Source organism: Tachyglossus aculeatus, chromosome 2 (assembly GCF_015852505.1).
Source record: "Tachyglossus aculeatus isolate mTacAcu1 chromosome 2, mTacAcu1.pri, whole genome shotgun sequence".
NCBI classification, from domain to species: Eukaryota; Metazoa; Chordata; class Mammalia; order Monotremata; family Tachyglossidae; genus Tachyglossus; species Tachyglossus aculeatus.
Window position 1 is genome coordinate 62025535 of NC_052067.1, and position 21629 is coordinate 62047163.

Sequence of the window (21629 nt, forward strand, 5' to 3'; positions counted from 1 at the left end):
GGCTCAGTGGAAAGAGCACGGGCTTTGGAGTCAGGGGTCATGGGTTCAAATCCCGACTCTGCCGATTGTCCGCTGTGTGACTTTGGGCAAGTCACTTAACTTCTCTGTGCCTCAGTTCCCTCATCTGTAAAATGGGGATGAAGACGGTGAGCCCACCGTGGGAGAACCTGATCACCTTGTAACCTCCCCAGTGCCTAGAACAGTGCTTTGCACAGAGTAAGTGCTTAATAAATGCCAGTAGTAGTAGTAGTAGTAGTAGTAGTAGTAGTAGTAGTAGTATTACTCCTCTTCCACTTTCTTCTCCCCCTTCTCCTCCTCCCCATCCCCCTGCTCCTCCGCCTCCTTCTCCTCTTCCGTGCCCCAGTGAGAAGATGCCTCCTGGAAGGACCAAGGAGTGTAGATGGCACCCTGCAAGGCACCAACATTACCTATCATCAACTCTTCACGGATTCTCGGGTTGTCTCAGGGTCGAGGGTCATCCGTCAACTTCAACAGGGGGCTTTTGTCTCCATCATTTTTGCCTCGTTTATTCATTTCTCTCTCCCCTCCCCCCACCCAACCCCCACTAAGCTAAGTTTTTTGAGGGTAAGTCGGAGAAACAGTCTTATACTTCTCTTGTAATGATAGTTGTAATGATCAATAATTGTGTTCTTTGTGAAGTGCTTACTGTGTGCCATGGACTGAGAAGCAGCATGGCCTTGTGGATAGAACACAGGCCTGGGAGTCAGAAGGACCTGGGTTCTAATTCCGGCTTTGTCACCCATCTGCTGGGTGACCCTGGGTGAGTCACTTCGCTTCTCTTTATTTACCTTCATTTGGAAAATGGAGATGAAGACTGTGAGCCCCATGTTGGATGGCGATTGAGTCCAACCTGAGTAGCTTGCATCAACCCCAGGACTCAGAAGAGTGCTTGACACATGGTAAGCACTTAACAAATACCATCTGTCTCACCCACGAAGATAAGTTTTTTGGGGGTAAGTGGGGGAAACAGTCTTATACTTAATTAATTAATGATGACATTTGTTAAGCGCTTACTATGTGTAAAGCACTGTTCTAAGCACTGGGGGGATACAAGGTGATCACGCTGTCCCACGTGGGGCTCACAGTCTTAATCCCCATTTTACAGATGAGGTAACTGAGGCTCAGAGAAGTTAAGTGACTTGCCCAAGGTCACACAGCAAACATGTGGGGGAGCCGGGAGTAGAACCCATGACCTCTGACTCCCAAGCCCGGGCTCTTTCCACTGAGGTATTCATTGCAATAAAAATAACACTTGTAATAATTAATAATTGTGGTATTTGTTAAGCGCTTAAATATGCGCCAAGTACTGAGAAGTAGCGTGGCCTAGTGGATAGAGCACGGGCCTGGGAGGCAGAAGGACCTGGATTCTAATCCTGGTTCCGCCACTCGTCCGCTTGTGACGTAGGGCAAGCAACATCACTTCTCTGGGCCTCAGTTCCCCTGCCTGGAAAATGGGGGTTAAAACTGTGAGCCCCATATGGGACAGGGACTGTGTTCAACCTGATTAGCTTGGATCTAACCCAGCACTTAGTACAACACCTGACCCGTGGGTATGGGTTTTAAAAACACCATTAAAATTTTTTTTTAAAAAGACATTTCCTTCCCGGGAAACTATCTGGTCATAGTAGTGGAGACGGAAAGTCCTCTCCCAGACTTTCCCCTCACTGTAGACAGCATCACCGCCCTTCCCGTCTCATGAGCCCGTAACCACGTACTTGACTCCGATCTCCCATTCAACCCACACATTCAATCCATCACCAAATCCTGCCAGTCCCACCTTCACGACATCACTAAAATCCACCCCTTCCTCTCCATCCCAAACTGCTACCACGTTAAAATAATCACTCATCCTATCCTGCCTAGATTACTGCATCAGTCTCCTTGCTTACCTCCCAACCTCCTGCCTCTCCCCAGTCCGGTCCATACTTCACTCCACAGCCCGGATCATCTTTCTGTAGAAACCTTCAAGACATATCAACTCCCTCCTCAAAAACCTCCGGTGGTTGCCTATCCACCTCCGTATCAAACAAAAACCCTCACCATTGGTGTTAAAGGACTCCATCACCTCACCACCTCCAGCCTCACCTTGCTTCTCTCCTACAACCGAGCCCTCACACTCTGCTCCTCTGGTGTTAACCTTCTCACTCTGCCTCCATATTACCCGTCAATCAATCAATCAATCAATCAATCGTATTTATTGAGCGCTTACTATGTGCAGAGCACTGTACTAAGCGCTTGGGAAGTACAAATTGGCAACACATAGAGACAGTCCCTACCCAACAGTGGGCTCACAGTCTAAAAGGGGGAGACAGAGAACAGAACCAAACAAACCAACAAAATAAAATAAATAGGATAGAAATGTACAAGTAAAATAAATAAATAAATAAATAGAGTAATAAATATGTACAACCATATATACATACATACAGGTGCTGTGGGGAAGGGAAGGAGGTAAGATGGGGGGATGGAGAGGGGGACGAGGGGGAGAGGAAGGAAGGGGCTCAGTCTGGGAAGGCCTCCTGGAGGAGGTGAGCTCTCAGCAGGGCCTTGAAGGGAGGAAGAGAGCTAGCTTGGCGGAGGGGCAGAGGGAGGGCATTCCAGGCCCGGGGGATGACGTGGGCCGGGGGTCGACGGCGGGACAGGCGAGAACGAGGTACGGTGAGGAGATTAGCGGTGGAGGAGCGGAGGATGCGGGCTGGGCAGTAGAAGGAGAGAAGGGAGGTGAGGTAGGAGGGGGCGAGGTGATGGACAGCCTTGAAGCCCAGGGTGAGGAGTTTCTGCCTGATGCGCAGATTGATTGGTAGCCACTGGAGATTTTTGAGGAGGGGGGCTGGCCCACATCCTACCTCTGGTCTAGAACACCGTCCCTCCTCAAATCCACTAGATGATTACTCTCCCCCTGCTTCAAAGCCTTACTGAAGACACATCTCCTCCAAGAGGCCTTCCCAGACTAAGCACCACTCCCTTCTGCATCACCCTGACTTACTCCCTTTGCTCTTCCCCTACCCCAGCGCCATAGCACGGCTGTCTATATCTGTCATTTTATTTATTTGTATTGATGTCTGTTCACTTGTATGGCTGTCTCTCTCCTCCTCCAGACTGTGAGCTCATTATGGGCAGGGATCGTCACTCTTTATTGTTGTGCTGTACTTTCACAAGCACTTAGTACAGTGCTTTGCACAAAGTGAGTGCTTAATAAATACGATTGAATGAATGAGTGAAGGCAAAGGCCCCAAGCCACTAACGAGAGGCCGGGTGGGTTTCGAGCACCCTCTTGGGCCGGTCCGTGTCCTGCTTGACTGCCGAGATTGAGTCGGCAGGACGGCACCAGATTCCCCCCCAACCCCCGCGGGGACCCCGTAGCTGAAGCCCCCGGGGCTGAGGCTTACCCTGGCCATTCTTTGGTGGTGTGGGACATGCATATCAGGACGGGGAGGAAACGATGGTCTCTTTTCTTGGCTCTGTGTCAGTCAAAAGTTATTTTACTTCTTTTCTAGAACTATAAAAATGTACAAAAGGGGGTTCAGTTTAAGGCTGGAAACAGCAAGGTAGAATTGCCGTCATAAACTTGACACAAAGGAAACAACGTCTTTCCTTCCCTCCTCGGGCCTCCCCGCTCCAACCTGACCATCCTTGATTACTACGATCAAATCGATTCCTGCCTAGAGAAACACAGGCATAGCAAATCTCCCGCAACACATATCCATGCGACACATAAAAACACAGATTGCTCACCCCCAGATCAGTGCTGGTTCCCAGGAATAAATATCCTTTGGAGCCCAGAAGGATCATTCCTTGTCATCACTCCTACAAGGCCTTTCTTCCCAAGACCCGTTTGGTGATTTTCTGTGGAAAGGAAGAACAGAGGAGAGACTAATCCTTCTTCACTGAGTCAATCAATCAATCGTATTTATTGAGCGCTTACTGTGTGCAGAGCACTGTACTAAGCGCTTGGGAAGTACATGTTGGCAACATATAGAGACAGTCCCTACCCAACAGTGGGCTCACAGTCTAAAAGGGGGAGACAGAGAACAAAACCAAACATACTAACAAAATAAAATGAATAGAATAGATATACACAAGTAAAATAAATAAATAGAGTAATAAATATGTGCAAACATATATACATATATACAGGTGCTGTGGGGAAGGGAAGGAGGTAAGATGGGGGGTTGGAGAGGGGGGCAAGGGGGAGAGGAAGGAAGGGGCTCAGTCTGGGAAGGCCTCCTGGAGGAGGTGAGTCTCAGTAGGGCCTTGAAGAGAGCTAGCTTGGCGGATGGGCAGAGGGAGGGCATTCCAGGCCCGGGGCTCGATGGTGGACAGGCGAGAACGAGGTACGGTGAGGAGATTAGCGGCAGAGGAGCGGAGGGTGCGGGGTGGGCTGTAGAAGGAGAGAAGGGAGGTGAGGTAGGAGGGGGGCAAGGTGATGGAGAGCCTTGTAGCCCAAGGTGAGGAGTTTCTGCCTGATGCGCAGATTGATTGGTAGCCACTGGAGATAGCCCATGGGCCTAGGCCAACTCTCCGGGCCCTTGGAAAAAACAAAGAAGGAAAAAAAAAGAGGTGGCATCTGTTGTTGTTAAGGGCTTACTATGGGCCAGGCACTGTACTAGATGCTGGGGTACATACAAGCTAATCAAGTTGGGCACAGTCCGGGTCCTATAGGGGGCTCACAGTCTTCATCCACATTTTCCAGGTGAGGAAATTGAGGCTCAGCGAAGTGAAGCATCTTACCAAAGGTCACCCAGCAGACAAGCAGCGGAGCTGGGATGAGAACTCGTGTCCTTCTGTCTCCCGGGCACAGGCTCCATTTGCTAGGCACCACTGCTTCCCTTCGCCGGTGTGACACAGGCTGATTCCTCCCCAGGTCCCTTCCCCGCTGTGTCTGCCACAGCTGCCAGGGGTTGGGGAAGGGCTTCTTCCTTCCTTAGGGCAGCAGGAGGCTCACCGCTGAGCCCAGGAGAGGGGGCTTCTGAAGCACGGTTCTTGTGGCAGACATGAGTTCAGAGTGCAAAGGGAAGGGGATCCAAAAAACAAAAAACCCTAAAAACCTATTCCCGAGACGGCAAGAGAAGTCTTTGGTGTTCAAAACTCTCCTAGGTATCTCTGTCCAATTCAAAGTCTTGTAGAAGGCCCATCTCCTCCAAGAGGCCTTCCCTGACTAAGCCCTCTTTTCCTCTTCTCCCACTCCCTTCTGCATCAACCTGACTTGTTCCCTTTGTTCTTCCCCCATCCCAGCCCCACACCACTTACGTAGAAAGCTGTCATTTTCTTTATTTCTATGAATGTGTCTCAATCAATCAATCAATCGTATTTATTGAGCACTTACTATGTGCAGAGCACTGTACTAAGCGCTTGGGAAGTACAAGTTGGCAACATATAGAGACAGTCTCTACCCAACAGTGGGCTCACAGTCCAAAAGGGGGAGACAGAGAACAAAACCAAACATACTAATAAAATAAAAAGAATAGATATGTACAAGTAAAATAAATAAATAGAGTAATAAATATGTACAAACATATATACATATACACAGGTGCTATGGGGAAGGGAAGGAGGTAAGATGAGGGGGATGGAGAGGGGGACGAGGGGGAGAGGAAGGAAGGGGCTCAGTCTGGGAAGGGCTCCTGGAGGAGGTGAGCTCTCAGTAGGGCCTTGAAGGGAGGAAGAGAGCTAGCTTGGCGGATGGGCAGAGGGAGGGCATTCCAGGCCAGGGGGATGATGTGGGCCGGGGGTCGATGGTGGGACAGGCGAGAACGAGGCACGGTGAGGAGATTAGCGGCAGAGGAGCGGAGGGTGCGGGCTGGGCTGTAGAAGGAGAGAAGGGAGGTGAGGTAGGAGCGGGCGAGGTGATGGAGAGCCTTGAAGCCGAGGGTGAGGAGTTTCTGCCTGATGCGCAGATTGATTGGTAGCCACTGGAGATTTTTGAGGAGGGGAGTAACATGCCCAGAGTGTTTCTGGACAAAGACAATCCGGGCAGCAGCATGAAGTATGGATTGAAGTGGGGAGAGACATGAGGATGGGAGATCAGAGAGAAGGCTGATACAGTAGTCCAGACGGGATAGGATGAGAGATTGAACGAGCAGGGTAGCGGTTTGGATGGAGAGGAAAGGGCGGAGCTTGGCAATGCTGCGGAGCTGAGACCGGCAGGTTTTGGTGACGGCTTGGATGTGAGGGGTGAATGAGAGAGCGGAGTCGAGGATGACACCAAGGTTGCGGGCTTGTGAGACGGGAAGGATGGTAGTGCCGTCAAAAGAGATGGGAAAGTCAGGGAGGGGGCAGGGTTTGGGAGGGAAGACAAGGAGTTCAGTCTTGGACATGTTGAGTTTTAGGTGGCGGGCAGACATCCAGATGGAGATGTCCTGAAGGCAGGAGGAGATGCGAGCCTGGAGAGAGGGGGAGAGAGCAGGGGCAGAGATGTAGATCTGGGTGTCATCAGCATAGAGATGATAGCTGATGATAGTCTCCCCCACCCTAGACTGAAAGCTCATTGTGGGCAGGGAATGTGTCTGGTTATTGTTGTATTGTGGAATCCCAAGTGCTTAGTACAGTGCTCTGCACATAGTAAGCGCTCAATAAATACAAATGAATGAATGAATGAATCCTCCTTCTCCAATTGCCCAGGGAAATTCTTATTTTAAATTCATTTCCATTCCCTTTTAAGTCTCTTCTCACAGCTGAACATTCACCCCGAGGGTTGCCGATTCTGTCTCTTGCCAAGTGTGTGAGAAATTGTAGACATGACCCCAGCCTTTGAGGAGCTTACAGTCAAACGAGTGAGGAGCACTGTCCTAAGCAATTGCGAGAGTCTGGTAGCATTAGTAGCCATGGTCCCTGCCTTCCAAGAGCTTACAGTCTACTATGGGCAGAGCACTGTACCAAGGACTTGGGAGAGCACATTGGAGTTAGTGAACGTGAGCCCTGCCTTCGGAAAGCTTGCAATCAGCTGTGTACAGAGGGCTATGCTACACTCTTGGGAGAGTGGAATAGGATAATCAATCAATCAATCGTATTTATTGAGCGCTTACTGTGTGCAGTGCACTGTACTAAGCACTTGGGAAGTACAAGTTGGCAACATGTGGAGACGGTCCCTACCCAACAGTGGGCTCACAGTCTAGAAGGATAGCGTTGGAAGACACGATCCCTGCCTTCAAAGACCTTACAGTCCTGAGGGGAGATGCTTTCCAGGTACAGAGCACAGTGGTAGATGCCCATATGCAGACCACTTGAACTAACCATCTACCATGTGCAGAACATTGTGCTAGACAGCTATGTATAATCAATCAATCAATCAATCATATTTATTGAGCGCTTACTATGTGCAGAGCACTGTACTAAGCGCTTGGGAAGTACAAATTGGCAACATATAGAGACAGTCCCTACCCAACATTGGGCTCACAGTCTCAAAGGGGGAGACAGAGAACAAAACCAAACATAGTAACAAAATAAAATAAATAGAACAGATATGTACAAGTAAAATAAAGAGAGTAATAAATATGTACAAACATATATACATATATACAGGTGCTGTGGGGAAGGGAAGGAGGTAAGATGGGGGGATGGAGAGGGGGACGAGGGGGAGAGGAAGGAAGGGGCTCAGTCTGGGAAGGCCTCCTGGAGGAGGTGAGCTCTCAGCAGGGCCTTGAAGGGAGGAAGAGAGCTAGCTTGGCGGATGGGCAGAGGGAGGGCATTCCAGGCCCGGGGGATGACGTGGGCCGGGGGTCGATGGCGGGACAGGCGAGAACGAGGTACGGTGAGGAGATTAGCGGCGGAGGAGCGGAGGGTGCGGGCTGGGCTGTAGAAGGAGAGAAGGGAGGTGAGGTAGGAGGGGGCGAGGTGATGGAGAGCCTTGAAGCCCAGGGTGAGGAGTTTCTGCCTGATGTATAAAGTCCTCTAATTGTGGTCTACTGTATGCCAAGCACTGTACTAGGCACCTGTTGTGTAGAAAACACTGTACTGGATACCTACCGTATACAGAAGACTGTACTGGGCACCGACTGGTGGCAAAGTGCTGTAGTGGATGCCTCCTGATGTACAGCTCTGTAATACTGAGCTCCTACTGGGGGCAGATAACTGTACAGGCTGCTTACTGGAGCCCTCAGATTCCTTCTGTCCTCAATGAGAAAACCATTTCGATCAGGAGCAGTGTGACCTAGGAGAATAGAGCCCAGGCCTGGGAGTCAGAAGGGCCTGAGTTCTCATCCCAGCTCTGTGTCACTTGTCTGCTGGGTGACCTTGGGCAGATCACTTTACTTCTTCGGGCCTCTATAATTGTGAAAAGAGGGATAAGAATGTAAGCTTCATGTAGGCCAGGGAATATGTCCAACCTAATTAACCGGTATCCACCCCAACGCTTAGAACAGTGCCTGGCACATAGTAACCGCTTAACAAATGCCATTAAAAAACAACAAAGGTAACATCATTATTTAGGCGGTGGCCTCATGTCCTCGTCTAGACATGTAAGCTCGTTATGGGCAGGGAACCTGCAAGTTAATTCTGTTGTAGCATACTTTCCTAAGCACTTAGCGTTTAGCGATCAATAAACCATCAATGAATGCCAGGCAGCAGCGTGAAGTACAGACTGAAGTGGGGAGAGACAGGAGGATGGGAGATCAGAGAGGAGGCTGATGCAGTAATCCAGTTGGGATAGGATGAGAGATTGAACGAGCAAGGTAGCGGTTTGGATGGAGAGGAAAGGGTGGATCTTGGCCATGATGCAGAGGTGAGACCGGCAGGTTTTGGTGATGGATTGGATCTGAGGGGTGAACGAGAGAGCGGAGTCGAGGATGACACCAAGGTTGCAGGCTTGTGAGATGGGAAGGATGGTAGTGCCGTCCACAGTGATGGGAAAGTCAGGGAGAGGACAGGGTTTGGGAAGGAAGATAAGGAGTTCAGTCTTGGACATACTGAGTTTTAGATGGCGGGCAGACATCCAGATGGAGATGTCTTGAAGGCAGGAGGAGACACAAGCCTGAAGGGCGGGAGAGAGAGCAGGGGCAGAGATGTAGATTTGGGTATCATCAGCGTAGAGTTGATAGGTGATAGTTCCATTTGTTCACTCCCATCTAAAATAAAGCAGGTTGACCATGAGAATCCTTAGTTATGAGTAGGTATTTATATTCCTACTTGCCCAGTGAACTATGCCCTTCTTAGCATACTCCATTGTTCAGTATGGGAAAGGGCCTGAAAACAGACATTTTTTTCTTGCTGAATTATTCACTCCACTGAGAGGTCAGTCACCGGACTCTATGACCCGGCAGCGTTACCACCACATCCAGGTAAGTGGATGATTCAGTTGGAACAGTGACTACAGTACAGGGACGCAGCTTGGCCAAGTGAAAAGAGCACAGGGCCTGGGGGCCAGGAAACCTGGGTTTTAACCCCAGCTCTGCTGCTTGTCTGCCGTGGGACCTTGCACACATCACTCAATTTCTCTGTGTCTCAGTTTTCACATCTGTAAAGTGGGGTTCAGTACCTACTTGCTTTCACCCTTAGACTGAGCCCCACATGGAATTGGGACTGGGTCCTATCCGATTAGCTGGTATCCACCCCAGCCCTTAGTACAATGCTTGACATACACAGAGAAGTAGCGTGGCTTAGTGGAAAGAGCACAGGCTTAGGAATCAGTGATCGGGGGTTCTAATCCCGCCTCTGCCACTTGTCAGCTATGTGACTTTGGGGAAGTCACTTAACTTCTCTGTGCCTCAGTTACATCATCTGTAAAATGGGGATTAAGACTGTGAGCCCCATGTGGGACAACTTGATTACCTTGTATCTACCCCAGCGCTTAGAACAGTGCTTGGCACATAGTAAGCCCTTAACAAAAAACATCATTATTTAGTAGTAGTAGTAGTAGTAGTAGTAGTAGTAGTAGTAGTAGTAGTAGTAGTAGTAGTAGTAGTAAGCCCTTCAATAGCACAATGATTATCACCATCATCTTTGGGCTGATGAAGCTCTCACCAACATAACATACCCTACAGGACACAAGTCTTCTACAAGTCTGGTCGACAGAGGGCCACCCAGGGTCTTTTGCGCTTAGTACAGTGCTTTGCACACAGTGAGTGCTCAAAAAATATGACCATGAATGAATGAATGAGGGAGGGTGGACGGAAGAGGGCAGTATTATGGTCAGGGCCCTCTAGCTGGAGGAATGTTGCTATATTTGTTATTATATATAATGTTGCTATAGGGAGGAATGTTGATATATTTGTTAAGCATTTCCTACCAAGCACTAAACTAATTGCTGCGGTAGAAACAAAAATAATCAGACCAGAAACAGTCCCTAATCCACATGGGACTGAGTTGGAAAGACAACAAAACCTAAATACCCATTTTAAAGATGAGGAAACTGAGGCCTAAAGAAGTATTAAATTTTTTTGTGGGACTTGTTAAGCACATACCAAGTGCCAGGTACCAAACTAAGCAATGGGGTAGATACAGTCAGGTTGAATGCAGCCCACAGTCTTAATCCCCATTTATTAACTTTAATTACCATAATTGTTATTATTATTATTTGCTCAAATAACCCAAAGGGGAGACGAGAATAGGACGCAGGAAGCTCTGGTGGCAGAGGACAGTGGGAGCGGGGAGGGTGGTCTAGCAGAAAGAGCCCAGTCCTGAGAGTCATGAGACTTGGGTTCTAAGCCTGACGCTGCCACTTCTCTGCCAGATGACCTTGGAAGAGTTAAGCTCTCTGTACCTCTGTTTCCTCATCTGTAAAATGGGGAAATGATGCCTATTCTCCCTCCCCTTAATCCATGAGCACACATGGGACACGGACTCTTTCCTATCTGATTGGCCTCAATTTTGTTATTTTAAATGGTACTCGTTCAGTGTTTACAATGGAAGGATCAGGACTTTTCAAAAAACTGTTTCTTCTAATCATGGGGGGAAACGCTGACACGGGGGACTCTGATTGTATGTACAGTTTTTTTCACCTCTGGACCCCCTTCCCTGGAGAACTAGGATGAATGAAAGAATAACTGTTTGGAAAGACAGTTCGGGGAAGCAGTAGTTCTCTCCATTTCAAGTTCTGTGGTTGTACTCTCCCTAGGATTCAGAGCTCTGAACACATAAAATGCTCAATCCAGTGCTTGGCACCTAGTAAGCGCATAACAAATACCATCATTATATTAGCGTTGGCTGGATTGTGCCAACGTTTCTGGGAGCTGACAGCTCCGACTGGATAAGATTTAAGAGAGAAATGTCATATTGCAGTGACCCCCAAGTCGGGCAGGGAATGTTTTAGACCTGAATGCCTACCACAGCACTTCGATTCTTAAATTCCACAATTATTATCATAATATTAATCAGCAGTACTATACTACTACTACTACTACTACTACTACTACTACTACTACTACTACTACTACTACTACTACTAATAGTGGTATTCGCTAAGCACTTACTACATGCCTAGTGCTGTTCTAAGTGCTGGAGTATTTACAAGATAACCAGGTGGGACAGAGTCCCTGTCTCACAGGGGGCTCACAATCTGAATCCCCATTTTAAAGATGAGTTAACTGAGACACAGCAGACACGTGGTGGAATCGGGATTAGAATCCAGGTTCTCTGACTCCCAACCCCATGCTCTTTCCACTAGGCTATGCTGTTTCTTAACAGAAGTTGACACTGTATTAGGGAGCATCCAATCGCAGTCATGAAAACATTTGGTGCTAAAGGATGAATTGCTTTCTTTGCCAATATGAAACCACATTTTTCCTGAAGGGATATTTCAAAATTTGGGTTGAGTTTTTGTTTTTTTTTTGCTTTAACTCTAGCAATGTAGTCATATTCTTAAAATGAGTGAAACACTAGAGCTGCTGAACAGATTTATCAGAAAATTATTAATGAATTGTTCCTCAAATTAGTTCACAGCAGAATAGGAGAAAAACAACAACCACAGAACTTCACAGTACTTTCTGCTTTTAGCAGTTGCCTCATCACTGAAAACAAAAAGTAAACAACCACATTAGAAACAAACTTCCTAAAAGGTGATAACAAGATCACTGCATTCTAGAAGGAGCACGGCATAAGGCCTGGGAGTCAGTAGGTCATATGTTCTGATCCCGGCTCTGGCACGGGCCTGCTGTGTGACCTTGGGTGAGTCACTTCACTTCTCTGGGCCTCAGTTACTTCAACTGTAAAATGGAGATTGCTACTGTGAGCCCCATGGGGGATAGGGACTGTGTCCAAATGATTTGCTTCTATCTACCCCAGTGCTTCATCCAGTGTATGGAACACTTAACAAGCGCTTAGCAAGAAACACAATTATTATGCATTCATTCCTTCATTTGTTTGTATCTAATGAGCGCTCACTGTGTGCAAAGCACTTTACTAAGTGCTTGGGAGAGTAAGATAGAACATCAGACACATTCCCTGCCCACATCAAGCTCAAACAGTCTAGCTTTCCCTGTGCATCTAGCTGGAATTCCTGTGCTTCAATGCCAGGGTCTCCAGAATTCTCTCCACCAAATGATAATTTCCCCTTTGAACTCGCTAATGATACATGAAGATAAATGAAAGCATGTGAATAACATAAAAGGCAAATAAGTACAAGGGCTTGACGGAATTATTCCCCACACCATCATTTCAGTCAAACACTTTGGATCCATCGAGTAATGAAGTTGAAACATGATCATCAGGACAGACAAGTCTCTGACCCATACGAGGGTCACAGTCTGTTTAAATTGTAGCATCTTCCTCATTGTTTAGTACAGTACCCTGCTCAATTTCTCTAGTAGTCTGCCTCAGAAACCCTCCCACTGAAAAGAAACACAAAACACAATATCCTGCTCCTCCACATCGCTTAGTTCTGTGCTGTACACAAGGTAAGGTGCTCAGTAGGTCCACTGAAAGGATTTTTTTTTCCTCTCCAAGAGGATCGAAAGCCTAGAATTGGACATCCAAAGCTAGGAGTCAGAGAAGGCAATTTTAAAGTTAACAGTCATGTACTACAAGTAACGTTACTGAGTCTAATTGAGGAAAACTCCCGTTTACCTACTTTTATTTTCTATCTCCCAATCATTTCTGTTCTAAATCACCACATATCCTCTATTTAATTAGTGGCAATATTTTTAAGGTTTAAATAGCTGTTTTCCCTCCTACCTAGGTTGTGAGTCCCTTGGGTGACAGTATTATGTCTACCCCAGCATTAAGCCCAGTGGTTGGCACAGAGTAAGCACTTTAATATCGCAGTGAGCCCTGATAGCCCCAGGATCGCCAACATCCATCAGGAGAGCCGAGAGTAGTGGGCAAAGTGGATCTGGGAAGAGAACCCAGACACCCAAACTTCTAGCCCTCATTCCTTCTACCAAACTGATGCTCTACAAATATAAAAAAATCACTCTGATTATCATCAGGAATTATCAGGGCTTCCTCTGCTCTAAAGACAAGGGCTGAAGCAAGACTTTCATATTGGAAAGAGTCAGTGTCTCACATGGAGTTCAAAGTCAAAGGAAGGAGAAAGGTTAGACTGACCCATTTTACAGATGAGGAAGGAAACTGAGGCCTAGAGAGGTTAAGTGACTTGCTCAAATAGAAACAGCAGGCCAGTGGCAGAGCTGGGACTACCAACTTGTACTTCCCAAGCGCTTAGTACAGTGCTCTGCGCACAGTAAGCGCTCAATAAATACAATTGATTGATTGATGGGCTATCAATCAATCAATTATTGGTATTTATTTAGTACTTATCATGTGCAGAGCAATGTAGTAAGGGTTTGGGAGTGTACAATATAACAGAATTAGATATATGCCCTGCTCATAACAAGCCATCCAGGGCTTGAACCCAGGTTCACTTTTGTTTTTGTTTGCTCTGTGGTACTTGTTAAGCCCTTTTTATGTGTCAAACACTGCTTTAACTGCTGGAGTAGATACAAGTCAATTAGATTGGACACAGACCCTGGCTCCCATGGGGCTCACAATCCAAGGAGGAGGGAGAACAGAAGAACTGAGTCACAGACAGGTTGAGTGGCTTGCCCAAGGTCACACAGCAAACAACTGGCAGAGTCAGGATGAGAACCCAGGTCCTCCGACTCCCAGGCTCACACTCCTTCCACTAGGCCACCCTGCTTCTCTAATGCTCCTGATCTGGAGTGAACGATTGATTGATTGATTGATTCCCCACCCCACAGCACTTGTATATATTTGTACATATTACTCTATTTTACCTGTACATATTTACTACTCTATTTTATTAATGATGTGCATATAGCTATAATTCTATTTATTCTGAAGGCTTTGACACCTGTCCACATGTTTTGTTTTGTTGTCTGTCTCCCCCTTCTAGACTGTGAGCCCATTGCTGGCTAGGGTCCGTCTCTATATGCTGCCGACTTGTATTTCCCAAGCGCTTAGTACAGTGCTCTGCACACAGTAAGCACTCAATAAATAAGATTGAATGAATGAGTGATTCCAGACCTCTGTTCTTTCCCCTCGGCTTCACCTCCTCAATGCCAGTCAACCCCTGAGTCTGGAGGTCCCTTCCGGTCCCCCATGCCAGGGGAGAGCCAGGCCCAGCCAGCACTGGGCCGGCCCAGGGAGCACTGTCAGCTCCTGATGCTTGCTGCTATCGGACTCCCCTCCGGCCCTAATATGATCCTTGGGGGATTCGGGCCTAGTAGGCCAATCCCTAGTCTGAGGGTGTGTTTGGTCAAGCAAGGGAGTTTTTCTGGTTTGCTTTTTAAAGGTATATGTTAACGCTTACTACGTGCAGGTCATTTCAATTCCAAAGGTCACGCTCACCTCGTCTTTTCCACTGGAGCACATTCCCTATGACTCCATGAGGTTGGTGGTCTTCATACTGCTTTCAGACCTGAGCCCTTGATGGAAATTCTTTTACTTTTGAAGAACGAGGCTAATAATGAAAATAATAATAATAGCATTTGTGAAAACACTCCCATAATACTAACAGTATTTGTCAAACTCTTTCATAGTAATGACCATAACGGCAGTATTTTAAAACCCTACTACTTAAACACTTACTTGGCACCTTTGCAGAAGCCAGGAGTCCTGCCCCCAGCCTGCGCTTTCCTTCTGCTGATAATCCAGTTTTCCAAACCTTGGAAATGAGCGAGGCCTGGCCTCACTCGACAGCCTGTCGGCTCGCTGCTCGGCCACGACGACGAGCTGTTATCGTGAGGAGGCGGGTGACGGAACTGATTCCTGTCTTGCCCTAAACAGAAGCACCTCGAAAAAGCACTGATACATTTTAGGGGATGGAGAAAGGAGGGCAAGGAGAAAGGAAGGCAGCAAACCAGAGATTTCTCAACTGCTTTTCCTGAGTTCCTGGCTCCGTACCTCGGGCCAAGGCTGTGTTTTGGTGGATGGGGAGAGGTGGGTGAAGAGAGGGGATGGCACCCCGCCCAGAGTCCTCTCACCTGCTTTCCTGGAATTCCTGGCTCTGTCCTTCAGGTGAAGGCTGTGTGTTCAGGGGAATGGAGAGAGGAGGGCGAGGAGAGGGGAAGGAAGCAATACAATACAACACAATGAGATACATCCCCTTGCCCATAACGAGAGTCAACAGGGCGAGAACCCCGGTTCGTTTTGCTTTCTGTTTGTTTGGCGGTATTTGTTAACCCCTTTCTATGTGTCAAACACTGTTCCACACGCTAGGGTAGATAGAAACCAATTAGGTTGGACACAGACCCTGGCCCTGGCCCTCATGGGGCTCACAGTCCAAGGAGGAGGGAGAACAGGAGAACTGAGGCACAGAGAAGTCAAGTGGCTTGGCCCAGGTCATGCAACAAGCAACCGGCAGAGCCGGGATTAGAGCCCAGGTTCTCTGACTCCCAGACCCATGCTCTTTCCACTAGGCCATGCTGCTTCTCTTATGCTCCTGATTTGGAGTGGTCGATTGCTTGACTGATCGAACCCAGACCTCTATTCTTTGCCCCTGGCTTCACCTCCTCATTACCAATCGACCCCTGCATCTGGAGGTCCCTTCTGGCCCCCCATGCCAGGGGACAGCCAGATCCAGCCAGCACTGGGCTGGGCCTGGGAGCACCATTAGCTCCTGACACTTGCTGCTATCGGACTCCCCTCCGGCCCCGATGCGGAGCCCTGGGGAAACTTGGGCCTAGTCAGCCAATCCCTAGTCTGTAGGTGTGTTTGGTCAAGCCAGGAAGGTTTTTCTGGTTCGCTTTCTAGTGGTATTTGTTAAGCGCTTACTACATGCAGATCATTCAAATTCCAAAGTTCACACTCACCTCATCCTTACCACTGGAGCAAGTTTCCTACGACTCCACGAGGGTGGGGGTCTTTGTGCTGCTTTCTGACCTGTGCCCTTAATGGAAATTCTTTCCTTTTGAAGAGTGAAGCTAATAATGATAAGGATAATAATGACAGTATTGATTAAACCATTACCTAATAATAATACTATAGGCTGCACTTGTTAAATGCTTACTGTGTGCCAAACACTGAAGTAAGCAAGAGGGGTAGATAGATCAACAGGTGGAACACAGTCCCTGTCCCACACAGTCCAAGTGGGAGGGAGGAGGATTTAATCCTCAAATTACAGATGAGGAGAAGGTGGACCAGAGAAGTTAAGTGACTTGCCCAAGAAAGATCACATGACAGACAAATGGCAGAGCCTCAGTTAGAACTCAGGTCCTTTGACTCCCAAGCCCGGGATCTTTCCACCAGGCCCCACTGCTTCTAAAGACTCTCAAGCCGAGGGCCTTAAGCATCCAAGCCAAAGGGCTCCCGGGGCACTCCTCTCCATTTTTATGTCGAAGCTGTGACCTGAATGGGGTTCCCTTCTCATGGGGTGAACACATGATTAAACTGCGGGGGCAGGCACCCCAGCAGAAGCCGGGAGTCCTACCCCCAGCCTGCGCTTACCGTTTTTCTGACGGGTTGGTTTTCCAAACATCAGAAACAAGCGTGGCCTGGCCTCATTCGACAGCCGGTCAGCTCGCCGTTCGGCCACAGTGACGACCCGTTCTTGGGGGGAGGGGGGTGGCAGAGCCGATCCCTGTCCCGAGGTGACCCTCGGGTACTGGCCATCTCAAGATCAAAAGCTATCTCGTGACCACCTGAGCCAGCAGGCGGAACTCAGGAAGTGGGGGTGGGATACCGCCCCCATGACCAAATCTGCTAGATTGACAGCCCAAGCTGGGAATACAGAAGGTGTCCCTCGCCCCCGTGCCAATCAAATTAGGTATGGAGGAGGTGGGGAGGGCAGCGATTGGATAGACTGAGGCCGGAAGCTGGAATGGCCTAGGGGCACAGGCAATAAATACCTGTCGCCTCTGACCTTCCGGGTCAGAACACCAGGACACGCAGCAGCAGGAGCAGCCGCTGCAGCAGCAGCAGCAGCAGCAGCCCACGTGTCTCTCCCTGCCCAGAAGGCCAGACGCCCGCTCTACAACCAGAACCAACACACTGAGGCAAGGGCCGCGGGATGGGTGAGTGTCTCGTGGGTGGGACCCAGGTATCCCGCTGCTGATGGGAATTATGAGTGGATTCCTCCCATGTAGGGAGAGCACATTGTGAGAGCTAGCCGCCCACCACGTGCGCGGGTAATGTAATGAATTCTTCCCATGTGGGAAAGTAAGTGGATTCTTCCCGAGTGGGAAGTGCACATGGGTGAGAGTTAACCAACTCACCCACGTGCGATTAACGGATGATTGTGTTCCTCCCGCGTAGGGAAGCTCTAATATTGCTACTTGATTATATTCCTCCCGAAAGGGAAGCTCAGTCCATTGCGTCTAAACAATTACATAAATTCAATTCACCTCGCGGAATAAATTTTATATAAAACTTAGGCTTTCCGTCCCCGGCCTCTCTCTCTCTCTCGCCCCGCCGATCACTGAACGAACCCGTCCCCGGACGACGGGTGACAATCCCCTCCACTAATGCAAAAAGCAGCACCTCGAAAAAACACTGAAACCTTTTAGGGGATGGAGAGAGGAGGGCACGGAGAAACGAAGGCAGCAACCCAGAGATCTCTCAACTGGGAGTCAGAGTTCCCGGCTCTGTACCTCAGGCCAAGGTTGTGTTCTGGGGGTTGGAGAGATGAGGGTAAAGATGACAGCCACCCAGAGTTCTCTCACCTGCTTTCACAGAATTCCTGGCTCTGTACTTCAGGTGCAGGCTGTGTTGGAGGGATGGTGAGAGAAGGGCAAGGAGAGAGAAGGCAGAAAGCCAGAGTCCTCTCACCCGCTTTCCACTGAATGCTTGTCTTTGTACTTCAAGGAAAAGGCTGTGTGTTCAGGGGGACGGAGAAAGGAGGGCGAGGAGAGGGGAAAGCAGCAACCCAGAGTCCTCTCACCTGCTTATCCAGAATTCCCGGCTCCGTACCTTAGACCAAACCTGTGTTCAGCATACTGTAGAGAAGACAGGAGCTGGAGAACACTGTTTGAAACATTGCCCAACGATAGAGACCTCAATAGAATTGCATAAATCAAGGAGCGACATGCTTTAGAAGACTCCACTGAGTGGTCGGTCGTTGGCCTCTGTGACCCGGCAGAGTCCATCGAGGCCGGGTGAGTGGGTGATTCAGTTGGAATGGTGATTACAAGGAAACAGCCTGGCCTAGTGAAAAAGAGCATGGGGCTTTGGAGCCAGGGAACCTGGGTTCTAACCCCAGCTTCACTGCTCACCGGCTGTGGGACCTTGGGCACCTCACAATTTTTCTGTGCCTCAGTTTCCTCTTCCTCAGTTTAAAATGGGACTTCATTACCCGCTTTTGTTCACCTTTAGGCTGAGCCCCATGAGGCATAGGGACTGGGCCCTACCTGATTACCTGGAATCCACCCCAGTGCTAACTACAATGCTTGGCATATAGTAAGCCCTTCAAAAGCACAATAATGATCATCGTCATCTCTGGGCTTATGAAGCTCTCACCAACATAACATACCCAACAGGACACAATTCTTCTACCAACCTCTTGACAGAGGGCCACCCAGTTTCTTTTGATCTTAGTATGATGCTTTGTACATAGTGAGTGCTCAATAAATATTGCTCAATCAATCAATTAATTGCTGAATTAATTAATTGGGTGGGGGAGAGCCAGAGGATAGTTGCTTTTCCCAAGTTACAGTAACTGATATTTCAACATCCGTCAGGATAGCAGAAAGTAGTGGGCAAAGTGGAGCTGGGAAGAGACCCCAGACACCCAAACTTCCAGCCTTCATTGATTCCACCAAGCTGATGCTCTACAAACATAAAAAAGTCACTATGATTATCATCAGGAATTATCAGGGCTTCCTCTGCTCTAAGCACAAGGACTGAACCAAGGCTTTCATATTGGAGAGACTTAGTGTCTCACATGGAGTTCATAATCAAAGGAAGGAGAAAAGGCATACTGACCCATTTGACAGATGACGAAGAAAACCAAGGCCCCGAGTGGTAAGTGACCTGCTCAAATTTAAACAGCAGGCCAGTGGTAGAGCTGGGACTATTCATCAGTCAATCAGTCAGTGATATTTATTGAGCATTTATTATGTGCAGAGCACGGTACTAAGCACTTGGCAGTGCACAATACAACAGAACTGGATGCATGCCTTGCCCATAACGAGCTTTACACGGCTAGAACCCAGGTTCATTTCTGTTTGTTTTGCGGTAGTTGTTAAGCCCTTTCTATGTGTCAAACACTGTTCTAAGTGCTGGGGTAGATACAAATCAATTAGGTTGGACGGAGACCCTGGCCCTCATGGGGCTCACAGTCCAAGGAGGAGGGAGAACGGGAGAACTGAGGCACAGAGAAGTTAAGTGGCTTGGCCCAGGTCACATAGCAAGCAACTGGCCAAGCCTGGATTAGAACCCAGGTCCTCCGACTCCCAGGCCCATGCTCTTTCCACTAGGCTTCTCTAATGCTCCTGATTTGGGGTGACTGATTGATTAACTGTTCGATCCCCGACCCCTGTTCTTTCCCCTCGGCTTCCCCTCCCCAGTGCCAATCAAACCCTGAATCCGGAGGCCCGTTCTGATCCCCAGTGCCAGGGGAGAGGCAGCCCCAGCCAGCACCGGCCCGGCCCAGGGAGCGCAATCAGCTCCCGATGCTTGCTACTATTGGACTTCCCTCGGGTCCCAGTGCAAGTTCTGGGGGATTAGGGTCTAGTAAGCCAATCCCTAGTCTGCAGGGGTGCTTGGTCAAGCCAGGGAGTTTTTTCTGCTTTGTTTTTAAATTGCATCTCTTAAGCGCTTACTACGTGCCGGTCATTTAAATTCCAAAGGTCATGCTCAATGCATCTTTTCCACTGGAGCACGCTCCTTACGACTCCATGAGGATGGTGGTGTTCATGCTGCTTGCTTTCTGACCCATGCCCTTGATGGAAATTCTTTCCTTTGGAAGAGCAAAACTGATAATGATGATGACAATAATATCTGTGAAAACACTCACATAATAATAATAATAATAATAATAATAATAATAATAGTGTTTGTTAAATTTTTACACGGTAACAATCGTCATCTGAGTCTGGAGGTCCCTTCTGGCTCCCCATGCCAGGGAAATGCCAGCCCCAGCCAGCACTGGGCCGGCCCATGGAGCGCGGTCAGCTCCTGAGGCTTGCTGCTATCGGACTCCCCTCCGGCCCCGATGCGAGCACTGGGGGACTCGGGCCTAGTAAACCAATCCCTAGTCTGCTGGTGTATTTGGTCAAGCCAGGGAGTTGGGGTTTTTTTATTTCAACGGTATCTCTTAAGCACAGGTATCTCTATGTGCAGGTCATTTACACTCCACAGGTCACGCTTACCTCGTCTATTCCACTGGAGCACGTTCCCTACGACCCCATGAGGTTGGTGGTGTTCATGCTGCTTTGTGACCTGTGCCCTTGACGGAAATTCTTTCCTTTTGAAGAGTGAAGCTAATAATGAGAATTATAATAATATTATTAATTATTATATTAATTATTATAATTATTTGTTTAAACCATCACGTAGTAATAATAATAGTATTGGTTAAATACATAAATATTTACACATACATAATAATAGCCAGCTTGTACTTCCCAAGCGCTTAGTACAGTGCTCTGCACACAGTAAGCGCTCAATAAATACAATTGAATGAATGATCATAACGACAGCATGTGTTAAACACTTACTATGTGCCAAACAGTGAACTAGGCAAGCGGGATAGATATAAGAGAAACAGGTGAAACACAGTCCCTGTCCCATGTAGTCTAAGTGAGAGGGAATAGGATTTACTCCTCATTTTACAGATGAGGAGAAGGTGGCCCAGAGAAGTGAAGTGACTTGACCAAGAAAGATCGTACAGCAGACAAATGCCATAACCTCAGTAAGACCTTAGGTCCTTTGACTCCCAAACCCGGGCTCTTTCCACTAGGACCCACTGCTTCCAAAGACCCTCAAGGCGAGGGCCTTGAACATCCAAGCCAAAGGGTTCCCAGGGCACTCCACTCTATTTTTACGTCAAAGCTTTAATCTGAATGGGGTTCCCTTCTCATGGGGTGAGCACGTGCTCCAACCGCGGTGGCACACACCCGAGTGCAAGACGGGAGTCCAGCCCCCAGCCTGCACTTATCTTCTCCTGAAAACCTGGTTTTCCAAACATCAGAAACAAGCGAGGCCCGGCCTCACTCGACAGCCGATCAGCTCACCGCTTGACCACGATGACAAACCGTTCTCGTTAAGAGGCGAGTGACAGA